Source organism: Toxotes jaculatrix, chromosome 17 (genome assembly GCF_017976425.1).
Source record: "Toxotes jaculatrix isolate fToxJac2 chromosome 17, fToxJac2.pri, whole genome shotgun sequence".
Taxonomy (NCBI): domain Eukaryota; kingdom Metazoa; phylum Chordata; class Actinopteri; family Toxotidae; genus Toxotes; species Toxotes jaculatrix.
The window spans coordinates 3,470,642-3,482,755 of record NC_054410.1 but is presented as its reverse complement, the minus strand read 5'-3'; positions in this window follow the sequence as shown (position 1 = coordinate 3,482,755).

Here is a 12,114-nt window from a genome sequence, read left to right as displayed (position 1 = left end):
GTGTCAACAGCCCCCCATCGATCCTTTGTCTTTCTAAGAAGCAGATGAGAGAAACGAACATCCCGACAACGTATCCAATTAATTGGTGGAGTAGTACAAGCTGGGATTGTCAAACATCCTAACCCTTTGAATGACAAGGCTTTTGAAGAGGGGTGGGGGCAGGGGAGTCAAGAGATTTACTGGGCTACAAATTCTTGCATGGATCTTGAGTCCAAATGTAATCATTACCGCTGGGAAAGCCTTGATGTTTCCAAATCATCTTATTTGGAGCCTTTTAAGTCCTGGCTGCCCGACAGATGCTTTAAGCAGCGTAACAAGTCGCTTCACAATTGGACGCCGACTTAAAGTTGTACAACTTACAGAGAATCCACTGTTTTGATTTAATTACTTTGATTTACTCCCCTTTTTATTCCAAAGGGACACGTTGGCTCGTTTTTTCAGTTTTGTAATCGGCTATTCATGGTTTTAATTTGTATTTGTCTCAAGCAGTTGTAAGTCGAGAGTCACTCCCGTATGTAAACAGTCCATAATCTTTTTCCTGTATAAAATGAATGCCCTCTATTCCCAACGTGTGTCTTTTAACAGCAGCGGTGTCGCTCTTAAAATTGAATAACGGCCCTGTGTAACTGAGGCGTCAAATCCAGCGGGTCGGGTGTGGTGACAGAGTGGTGCTGCTGGTTTTTACCAAACTGCAACTCCACTAATCTCACTCAGTGTGTTAATCCACAGGTTGATCCATCCCATCCTTTGAAAGCGCCTGCTCTGACTGGGAAAGGCTTGTTGTCTTTTTGATTCCTAAAACAGTCTAAGTTGATCTAAAGCCTTAAATCTGAGGGTGGATTTATTTATTGTGCTTAAATACAAAATGTGCCGTGATTAAATGGAAGGCAGTGCCATTAGGCGACCCACGGTCTGCTGTACACTGAAGCTGAACTTGGAAAAGAGAGCCTTGTTATGAAATAGCTTTTGGACAGGAAATAATTTCCCAGAACAGTTTTCTTTTATCGATTCCTCAGAGGTTTGAAGATGAAGCGCTGCGCGGCTTCTTTAAAGGAAGTGATTTGCTTTCTTACACCACCCGAGGACAAAGACGTTTCTCTTTCAACTTGGATTATTGCCAGCTCTGCAAACTTTCCAGGCTCATTTCCATCATTTGGAAGTGGCAGAGAGCGTCTCCAGAGCCTTAAGTAACTGTTAAAACACATTTAAACGCCGAAGCGACCCGCTCGGTCCCTTTGACCTCCGCGCGTTTTATTTATTCTCGTTCGCTGACACTAGAATGTCTAATGAAGAGGGCAAACACAGACTTTGTCGACTAGGCCTGAACAATGAGGATGCTTCTTCTGATGCCTCCACGACCGGACCACCCACCCCAGGACCGGTGTTTACTGGCGTCCACTGCAGAAAACCTCTGTCCTGACAAGTCATTTAATCCACGTTAATCTTGAAATATTTATTAAGACTTATAAAAATCTCTGAGGTTTCTGGGTCCAATCATGAAAGTGTGATTTGGTGAAACAGTCACATCATGTCAGACAAAGTCAGAAAATTGTTGGAACAAGTGAAAGTAATCAAAAAGAGTGGGATCACCTCAACTTTTCTTTTAATACTATTTTTACATTTCCAGGGGTGAAATCTACAAAAACTGCACCTCTCTGTCCTCTAATGTCAGAGCTGCTGTGCTGCTGCAGAGAGGGCAGCATGTCCTCCTTGTGTATTGGAGCCAGACAAGGAATACACGGACCATTGTCCCAGAGAGTCCTCTTTTCATAGTCATGGCCTGAGAGGAGAAAGAGCTGCTCTCTAATGGCTCTATGGGCCATCCTTCCCAAATGAGCCTCTCACCAAAACCCTGAAAGTCCTCATCAGCACTAATTCATTCAGTATCTGTAGGTTGGTTACATGTTCAGACCAAGATGGCAGCTCACTTTTTTTTTTTTTTTTTTTTTGCCACCTCTTGGTATTTATTTCACTGCTGGGAATCATCTGATGATTTCACCTTCACTGAAACAGTTCAGATTTTCCCAAAGCCACTTTCTGCATGAACCTAACTGCAGTTTGAAAATTAACAGAACTACACTGTATCACTGTATTTATCACATCAGATGTTTGCCTATCCATCCTTTACACACTCGACATGTGATGTTTTTGTACACTGTAATGTGTAAACAAAAAAAAAAACATGTTTTATTAGAGAACACAGAAATATCTGTATAGAAATCCATGTGTTAGTGTGTAAAACAGCTACTTAAGCTTTAAGGTCCCTACATTTTTCTTAACCAATATATGTTCAGCTCAAAAAGAGAAAAATAGCTTTAACAGATGTAATTTCATTCCCTGTGTTTTTGATGGATTAGGTTGGACTCATTTTAACCACATGTACTGCTGAGTATATTCTATCATGATATATATCATATTTTATAAGGTTCCTGTATGTCAGGAGATACAGCACATGACAGAGAGGTGAAAGCTACAGAAATAAGAGGAGAAACTGTCCTGCCTCGCCTTGTAGCTCAGTTCACACATGATTGAATGAAACAAAAGCATGGAGAAACACCGTCATCATTATTATTATTGAGGTGAAAGGGGATCGTTTTCTCACCTGCCCGACACATTTAACAGGCACTGTAATCTCGGCCTTTCCTGTCCACGCACATCCATCGCTAATGAGTTTATGAAGCCATTTACAGAACGATCCAGAACGGCCTGCCTCTGTCACCTTGCTGCTGGGACTGAGGGGTCATTACTGGGACCTGTTGTGCCTTGGCCCTCACCTTGACTATGAATTGGAGTCCAGTAAAAGGGCAGGTACGCTCCGTCTGGCTCCAATACACATCCAGGCTCTGCTGTGGGCTCAAACGTGTGGTTGTGTCTTTACTCAGCAGCTTCAGTCACAACTGAAACACTCAGGTTTCTTTTTCTTCAGTGTTGAAGTCTCTGAACAGTCTCTGAAACGTTGTGTGATGACCAGCTACTCTGAAATATTGTTCAAGAATTTGCAAAAGTTTCCCCCCTTACTTTTTTCTCTGCCATTTTTTCTTATCTGCCTGCACTGATGTTATTGATATGAAATTTTAAAAGAAGTACAGTTGTCAGAGTCTACAGCTGAATAGCAGAATATTGTTTCTCTAGAGGTTTTCACATCTGTACAATCAGTTGCAACATGACAGAAAGACACAGGATTGGTTCAGATAGAGATAAATCAGGTGTAAACTTCAAATAAAATGTTTGTCGTGCATAATTAGTAAACTGACATTCAGCTTTTTCTGACAATTTATTAGCAGTTCTGGGAATGAAAGTGACCATACAGTGTAAAAAAAGAAATAAAATCACATTTTATAAGAAAGATAAATTTACAGGAAACTTTCAGTTATTTGTTAAAAAAAAGAGAACCACTTAAGTCCTCAACATAGATGAATGTTGAGGACTTAAGTGGTTCTCAGACACAGACACCACAGACATTACTTTGCTCTTAAGGGCCACAATCTGAAAAGGTTTGAAGCCACTGCTGTAGATTAAGATCAGATCCTTCACTTATCAAAGATTAACACAGTAATTAAGGAATAAGTCTAAAATCAGTGGTAAATTCACAGATTCATTAGGTTTAGACGCATTACGTGTGATACTAACTACAGGTGAACTATTTGTCGCAAACGATACAATAACACAGTGGTAAATAAAACTGTAAACATTAGCACACAGTACAGTTACATACTGTTAGTGTTTTGTGTGGAACTGTGACACAGCTCAAGCCTCAAGTCTTCAGCTGCCAGTTAATACTGAACACCTCATTAATGTGCAGCAGCTGATGTGACTGCAGTGTCATGAACTGTGGCAGAAAACAGAGACAGAACTCAGAATCTGAATCTTAAATTAACGCTCTCAGCTAAATGGTTGAAATGAGAAATGAACTAATTCCAGCACTGAAAACTGCATCTTTTGCAAGTCACTATGCAGATTCTGTGTGTTTTTCATTTACATGTGAGGCAGGAGGGAGGACCTCCAGCCACTGCTGCTCCAGCAACGCGTCCATTAGCATCGACACCAGTGCTGTGAAGTGCTACTGTACGAGCTGCTCTCCTCTGGGCTCAGAGTGGCCACTCAGCCACAGAAAGTCCTCCATCCACTCACAGAAATGACCGTCCATGTCATTAACAACTTAATGAGGGATTAACTTTCCCTCTGAACAGTATCTGTTGACTCTACAGCACTGACTTGTCCTGGGAACGGAGCGTGTGTGTATTGGACCTGTCTGACTCTGCACACGGGCCTGATCATAGAGCAACATCCAACTTCACCTGATGATTTGATTGATTACCTGCTTTTCTTTGTCATGTGTCAGTGAAAGCAAAATATTTTGAGATATTTGGCATTTTGGTCAAAATAAACCCAAGACATTTGAAGACATGAACACTGTCACCCTCCTGATTGCATCTGTGCAAAGCATTTTGGGATATATCACTGCAAGAGCTGTTGGCAAAGACTTGTTTCCGACTTGTTTCTGCGGCGGTTAAATTTAGAGCTCGTTTTTTTTGGCCTTGTGCACAAAAGTGGAAGTGTCCGTTGCTGGTGTCTACCTGGTTTTCCCATTTTATGTCCTGTGTTGTCTGAGAACAGTTTAATAATTGGACAGGGTAACTTTTTTAAATCACGTTAGCGGTGTGGCTTTAGGTATGGCAATGTCAGTCTGTCAGTCCAAAAAATACCTCCAGCGTTTTCCTGTATCACAGAACTGTGAGCGTGGACAGATACAACCTCATTTGTCTAACAAAGTTTGTTTTATTTGGCAGGTTTGAGATGTTGTCTCTCAGATGATGGAGTGTATCGCTGGAACTTCAAGTTACTGAAGAGCTGTACATCAGATCCTGTATGTCAAACTCAAAACTGTTGAAATGTTGTGAGAATAAGTCAAAGGTCAGCTGATAAATCCGGAATTGGGTAAGTTTATATTTTCTCACACAATAAGTGATATTTTAAAGTTAAACTTTTACTTCTTTAACCAGTGTTCAGGTATTACAGCTGTGGATTTTTAAAATTAATAACAAAAATGTAAATGTCATGTATAAATTTTACACCTTTGCTGCTTTATGAAACCAATCATTGCAGTGTTTTAAAGGAGCCACTTCCCAGGTGCTCTGAGGGCTCTGCGGAGATAACCCCTCCACCTCCCCCTTTAATGGAGGTGAGAATTGGCGGGTTGGACTTTAACACTTGACCTCTGTTTACACTTCCTGTGGGTGTCAGGGCTTGTCCATAAAGCGCTGCTTGCAGGGCTCTGCTGCATTGAAAGGAGACAGAGAAAGCGTCCGAGCACCCCGGCGCTGCGAGCTGAATGCACTGCTGCTCCTGGGCTGTGATTATTAGGACAGGCCATTTCCTCCCTTCACATTCTCTGTTTGCTTATATTACTGCCACACTTCCTCGACCCCCCACACTCACCTCCTCAGGCCTTTTATAGGAAAATGATGACAAACCTGCATATTCAGCCTGACTGTTGTTCTCAGCCTCAGTCTGGTTTCTTTGAATGTAACTCTCCTGTATTCTTTATTATGTGTTTTGAAACAAAGATTGTGTTGACAAAGCTAAAAAATTGTTGAAGTGATCATATACTTGGTGTGTTGCAGCCATCTCTGTGTCACTGTGAGTTCACTGTTAAGGCACCTGCTGGTGTCAGCTGCAGGTGGAGAGAAAATATTCAGGCATCAACAGTGAAAGTCAAAAAGGTAAATTAATGCATACATGTTCCAAACTTGTTGCTGGGATTAAACAGAGTGTCATAAATGTTATTGGCTCTGGAACAGAGGCCTGGTCTCAGTGTTCACTCCTCTCTGCATGAGGTTTACAGTCGTCCCACCTTGGTCCCACCTTGGTCGTGGACTATTGTGTGTGTCCATGTTACTTTGAGCTGAGCAGAAGACAATCAAAGCCTGCAACAGCAGATCAAAGCGGCCGTCTCCTTGGAGAAATGCCAAACAAAGACAGATATGCTGCCTGTGATGGACTCTGAGTGGAGGCTGAGTGTTGGGAACAGTAATTAGTGCAGACAGCCCAGCTAAAGGCACATTACACCTCACTTCCCTGTCTTTTAACTTGTGCGAAGAATGAGGAACACAGTAGCTAATTCAGTGTTTTTACAAGAGCAGACTGAACACTTCAATCAGGACCACACACAGGCTGCCAGGTAGGGTCTGCATCTGCTGAACATCTGGTGACATCTGGTGGACAAAAGAGGCAGAGACAGCTCCAAGAGAACAGGTACAGTTCATATTATGTCTTAATTCAGAGATGCTCTGATGCTTTTCGTTTGATAATAATAATAAAAATAATAACCATTATCATTATCATTATCATTATTATAACAAGCCAGCCTTGCTCATTGCTGTCAATATAACAGGAAATAAAACAGGAAAACCAGCTGGACACATATTTCCTGTTTGGATAATGACACTATTTCTTAGTACACTGCACGTTATTATTATTATTATAAGTCCCCTTATTTATCCTGTATAATGAGTATTTAAATATGTAATATAGTGCAAACAACACACTATGATGTCGATAAGCAGATATAATCACGTGTTTCTTAATGTACAGTATTTGTCAACAACATACTCTATATTATTGCAACTGTTTTATTATATTGTCATTCATTATAGCAAATAGCAGCAAATACATTAATAAACACTCATGCTTGTTGTAGCTATATTGTATGGTGTATACACACACACACACACACACACACACATATACATATTTGGGTTCTTATGTCTTTAAGAAAAATCAGTTGTGGAGCTGCCACCATTTTTGTAGTCCAGAATTTGTTGTAGTCCTGGTTTCGGTTGTACCCATCTTACAGTCCCACAAACGACCAACAGGTGGCATCATACTATAAGTGAATGATGAAGCAAGGCTGTCTGTTGCAGCAGCTGTCACATACTGTTGTGTGAATATAGATGTTTGGCAAATTCGCCACGTTTTTTTTTTTGTTTCCAAGTTTCCAAAAGCTGTTACCCATAATATCTGGAAATTTGTGAACTGATGTGTCATTTTAAACAATTACTGTTATTATCAGCATTAATGAGTATACAAGAATTTTCCATGAAATGAGCCTCACAAGTATAAAAATCACTGTAAAGAAAAACCGCTCAGTGTAGAAAACATGTGCTAATGATGCTTATTTCATTGCTGTGTTCTTTTAGGACTTCAGAAATATTTGAGGAGGATTTTGATTTTAAGTTAATTAATTTTGACATTGATGCTTAAACACATAAAACAATGCAAAACATTAATGTTTAATGGCTGCATACATACAGTCTTTGAGCTGAAAAGACACCAAACATTTGATTTGTTACAGGATGTTATTTGTCTCAGTAACTGTAGTCTTAATATTCAGCTCTAAAAGTATAAATTTATAGCTGTATGTCACCTGAACAGGAAGTTTAACCCCTGCAGAGAATAATGACATTTAAACCTGTTAGTCCACCCTTAATAAAGAATCAATCATTGGGGACATTATAGAAAAGTGATGCTAATTGTTGAGTTTATTAACATTTAATAACGTTACCTTTGATACTTGTTGAACTTATTAACTTTTAATCCCTGACCTCATCCATGATTAATAACTCTCTGTCTGATCCTTTAGAAACGGGGCCCCAGCACGGCCTCCGACAGATGGGCGACCCCAACTGCTGCCAACTGCTTTCCATACAATATTCAAGATGAATGTAACACACATGCATACGCACAGACACACACACACACACACGCACGCGTGTGCCCATCACTCACATTAGCAGTGAGACAAAGGGGCCGTCTCACTGCCACAGCAGCTTATTTATAGACAGGATATTACTCTTTTCTATGAGTTCATTAGCAAGATGGAGACACAAAAATCATTTACATAACAAAACCAGGCAGGTATAACAGAGTGAGAGCCTGTCAAAGTCAGCACCTCTGTGGACAGAAGTTATTTTAGCTTTTAGTGTTTTTATCCTGTGTTATGTTTTTTGTTGTGCTTTAATTTTGTGCTTCTGGGTGTCCATGCTCTTGCTGGATTTTCGTTTGTTTTTTGGTGAATATTTGAGTATTTGGTTGTTTTATGACAGAATGGCTGCACAGCTGAGGAGCCAACACGAATCAGAGCATGAAATCTGTCTAATTTTTAGCTCAGTAAAACTTTAGTCACAGTCTCACAGGAATTTATAGATATTTATTATTTCCAGACATCCTTTAAATAAACACTAAAAATATCCCTGTATCTGCATATAATCACATTACAGTGTGTTATTATTACATTATTATGGTGTGTTATGATTTATTCAAATGTATCTGTGCATATAATAACATTTGTTTTGTGTAGTTGTAAGGATAATCTTCCTGTTTGTCTTGTCTTTTTTTTTTATTTGCATCTGTTTGAATCATTTCTGACGTCTCTATGTGTTTTGTTCTGCTTTTATTGTTCCTTTGATGCCGTGCTAAATTGCTGCTTTTGTACTTTTAGCATTAACAAAGAAAAGATTAGGAGAAGATACTAAATGCTAAATGGCAGGTTATAATATAAGGGAGTTTTTGCCTAAGATTGTGTTGAAAACTCAAATGAAAACATAGTAAAAAACAAACAAAAAAATCCACATATAATGTAGAAACATATAATCATTGAAGGGCAGTCCATTCTCCCCTCTTGTCTCTGACTTAAACTTTTTGAGGAATTCCCGATCATAGCAGCTGATGATGGTGATCAGAGTCTGAGCCTCCAGCAACAGGCTGAGCAGATAAAGATCAGCTAATTAAAGGCTTTAAACAGCTGAGTGCATTCAAACACAAATTCTCACACTGAGGCTGTTTTTTTCAGTTTGGAATCAACAGACAGACACTTAACAAGCTGCTCCACACAGATGCACCAAACCTCTGCCTCACATGTGCAGATTTACAGCACAGTGAGCCGGGCGGAGATTTTACCACACGTGTACATTTGAACAGAGATGAGATGTTCAAGTCTTTAAAACAGTGACACTCACCAACAGCTCAGCCCCTGAAATAATGTGTGGGTCTCAAAGCACAGTAAGAGTTGTCTTGAGTATATTCTGCTGTTAATATACAGAGCGAGTGATGAATTTGACCATAACATCCAGCTCTGTATTTGTTTGTCACTTTTATGCTGTTGTTTTGTTTTTTGTTCACCAGCAAGTTATCTGTTCATACTACTGTACTATGAAAAGTTTTAAAGTGATAATAATAATTTAATAATAATAATATAATAATAATAAAAGTGATAATAACAGACTTAATTTAAAGCGCCTTCCATTAACAAAATACACCTCCAAATGCTTTTCAAATTCAAAAAGAAAAGACTACACAAATCAAATAAGAGCTAAACGTTGAAAGCATCTAAAAAGAAAAAGATGAAATAAAAAATTAAATTCAACTCAGTTAAAAAACAATAACATTTTTGCATAAAAAATCTACAGCAGCAGTTATCAGCAACAGTCAATAGTTAACAGTTGCTTAAAAGCATCTGAATCTGTCCTCACTCAGATCCCTGTCAGGATGTGTCTCAAGAAACTCTATCAACCTCCTCCTCCTCCTTCTTTTCTTTACACGCTCTGCAGCCTCCCGTCTTCGTCCCCTCCTCATCTTTTGTCTCCCTTTCCCTCCAGAATTCCTGGCTGGAGACTCGAGCTCTCTACCTCTGTGTTGTCGTCCATCTGCCGGCTGCGGGGCCTCCTCTATGAGCAGATGTTCACCCCTTCCTTCCACGACCTGAGCCTGGAGGTGTGTGGGGGGGTGGTGGCTGTTGACCAGTGGAGGGATGACCTATACCAAGGGGAGAGTCTGAATTGACACTAGTAGAAACAATAAGAGGGAACAATGGTGTGGATGAACACCCGGGAGGTGGAGGGGGGAAGCAGTGGCTGACTGACCGTCTCCATGCATACATACCGGTCATTCCTCTGTGGAGTGAAGGACTGAGAGGACCTTCGGATCATGATGCAGCTTCATCACAGCAAAATATCCAGGACTTGTCTCCTTTAGAGAAGATGATCATGTGTGGTCACCATCTATGTGTTTTCAAATTTAAGGAATTTTTAAAAGACCGGTGATAATCCTACAGTGGTGTCATTACTTTGAAGTGGTGGCCCAAATCCTCCTTTAGTTTACTATACACACAAGAAACAAAATGTTTTGACAACATATCTGCACTGGATCAATTTGCAAATGCTTATCTGGAAACCCCTCTTATCTGAGAACTGAGAAGGAGGGAAAACAGAAATCCTGTGACAAGGAACTTCTGCTAAAAAGAGAGCAAAACACTGCGGGAGGTGCTGCACACATTTTGGGAAAGGCAGTTATTTACTTTCTCGCCTAAAGTTGGATGAGATGATTGAGACCATTCTCATGTTTGCACAGTAAATATGAAGCTACAGCCAGCAGCATGTTAGCTTAGCGTAGTACAAAGAAAGAAACAGGGAGAAACAACTAGCCTGACTAAAAACATGCACGTACTGTACCAACATCTCCCGGCTCTGTTCTAAGTTAAAGAATACACGTTCGAGTACTTCTAGCTTATAGTGTTATGATTAACATATCCTGGCTATTGAGGCGTATTTCCCAAAATGTTTAACTATTTACTACAAAGAAAAACTACCTTAACATCATTTAAGGCCCCAGTGTTTCACTTTCCTATCACTGGATTTCTGGTTTCCTGCCAGAAGACTTTTCAGATAAGAGCTTTGTGCAGATAAGCATTTGCAAGCTAAGCTGATGCAGCTCTGTTGCCCTTGTGTTTTGTGTATTTATATTAAACTAGAAGGGTGATTCAGGCCATGCCTGCAAAGCACTGACAGCATCTAATGAGGCATTATTATTGTGTATAGTTAGGATCATGAAACACTTATCTCTGCTTGAAAGGTTTTTTCATCGATCAATATCTTTTTACTCATCGTATATGACTGTCGTGTGAAGCCAGAAGGGTCAAAGGGCTTAAATTAATACAACTTTTATGCTTCCTGCTGCAGGTTGAAGTTCTGAGGCAGTTTTCTTGTGAGCAGTCTGTGACGTTAATTACCCGCAGCTCGGTGTCCTCAGTTTGCGGTGTCTCCTCGGTCCATGTGACAGTCTGGGTGCTCTGTAATGAAGCCGCCGCTGTGCTAATGACCTGTTTGAACTAGTGTCAATGTTAATGCTGCTGCAACAATACATTTCCAGATAAGACAAATGCAAATGCTCAACCAAGTGTCCAATCAACTGGCCGTCGACCGCTAGTTCAGTGCATTGACTTTTAGGTTGTCTGTCAAATGTCCAGTGTTGGTAAGAAGATCCTTCTCTAACCCTGTGGTGGAAAGTACATTTATTCAAATACTGTACTTAAGTACAACTTTGAGGTACTCGTACTTGTTTACCTGAGTATTTCTATTTCATGCTAGTCTAGAATTTAGACTCCAATGCAGGACTTTAGTTGTAATTAAGTAACTGAGCAGTGTTACTGCTACTTTTACTGAAGTAAGGGTTCTGAATACTTCCCTGACCAGAGGGGTAGAAACTCCATCTGGAAAACTTAAAATGAAATCTTATTCTCTTTGCACCTATGTAAGTCTCTATCTTAACATACCATCGACTTATCTGAGTGGAATTTCATTTGTTTTGGTTTCAGTGCAGAGCGTGACACTGGATCTTTGCCACTTTTGGGGAGTGATTTGTCAAAGGCAGAGACAATTTTTAAAAATCTACAGCTTCTGTTGGCAAATTTCATTTGTCTTTTACAAAGGTCACCTTCAGAAAAGAGCTTCACAGCTACAAAAATCTACTGAGCAACTAGTGTGCTTGTTTGTTTGTGTGTGTAAAACCCTTCCCCCCTTGTAGCTACACCCCCTACCTACAACTGTAAATGAAGGGTTTGAAAACAGTGCAGGCCACTGAGTACTGAAGCCATCAGTGGGGTAGAATCATTAATGAGCGTGCTGATCACAGGTTACCACAGTTAAGCACCACAATCTGCCCACAGATTTACTCACACTGTAAATGAGTCACAATGTGAGATAAATAAAGATAAGATCCTAATACACTGTACTACTAAACTTCACCCATAAGAGTTTAAAAGGTTGATTTTATTATATT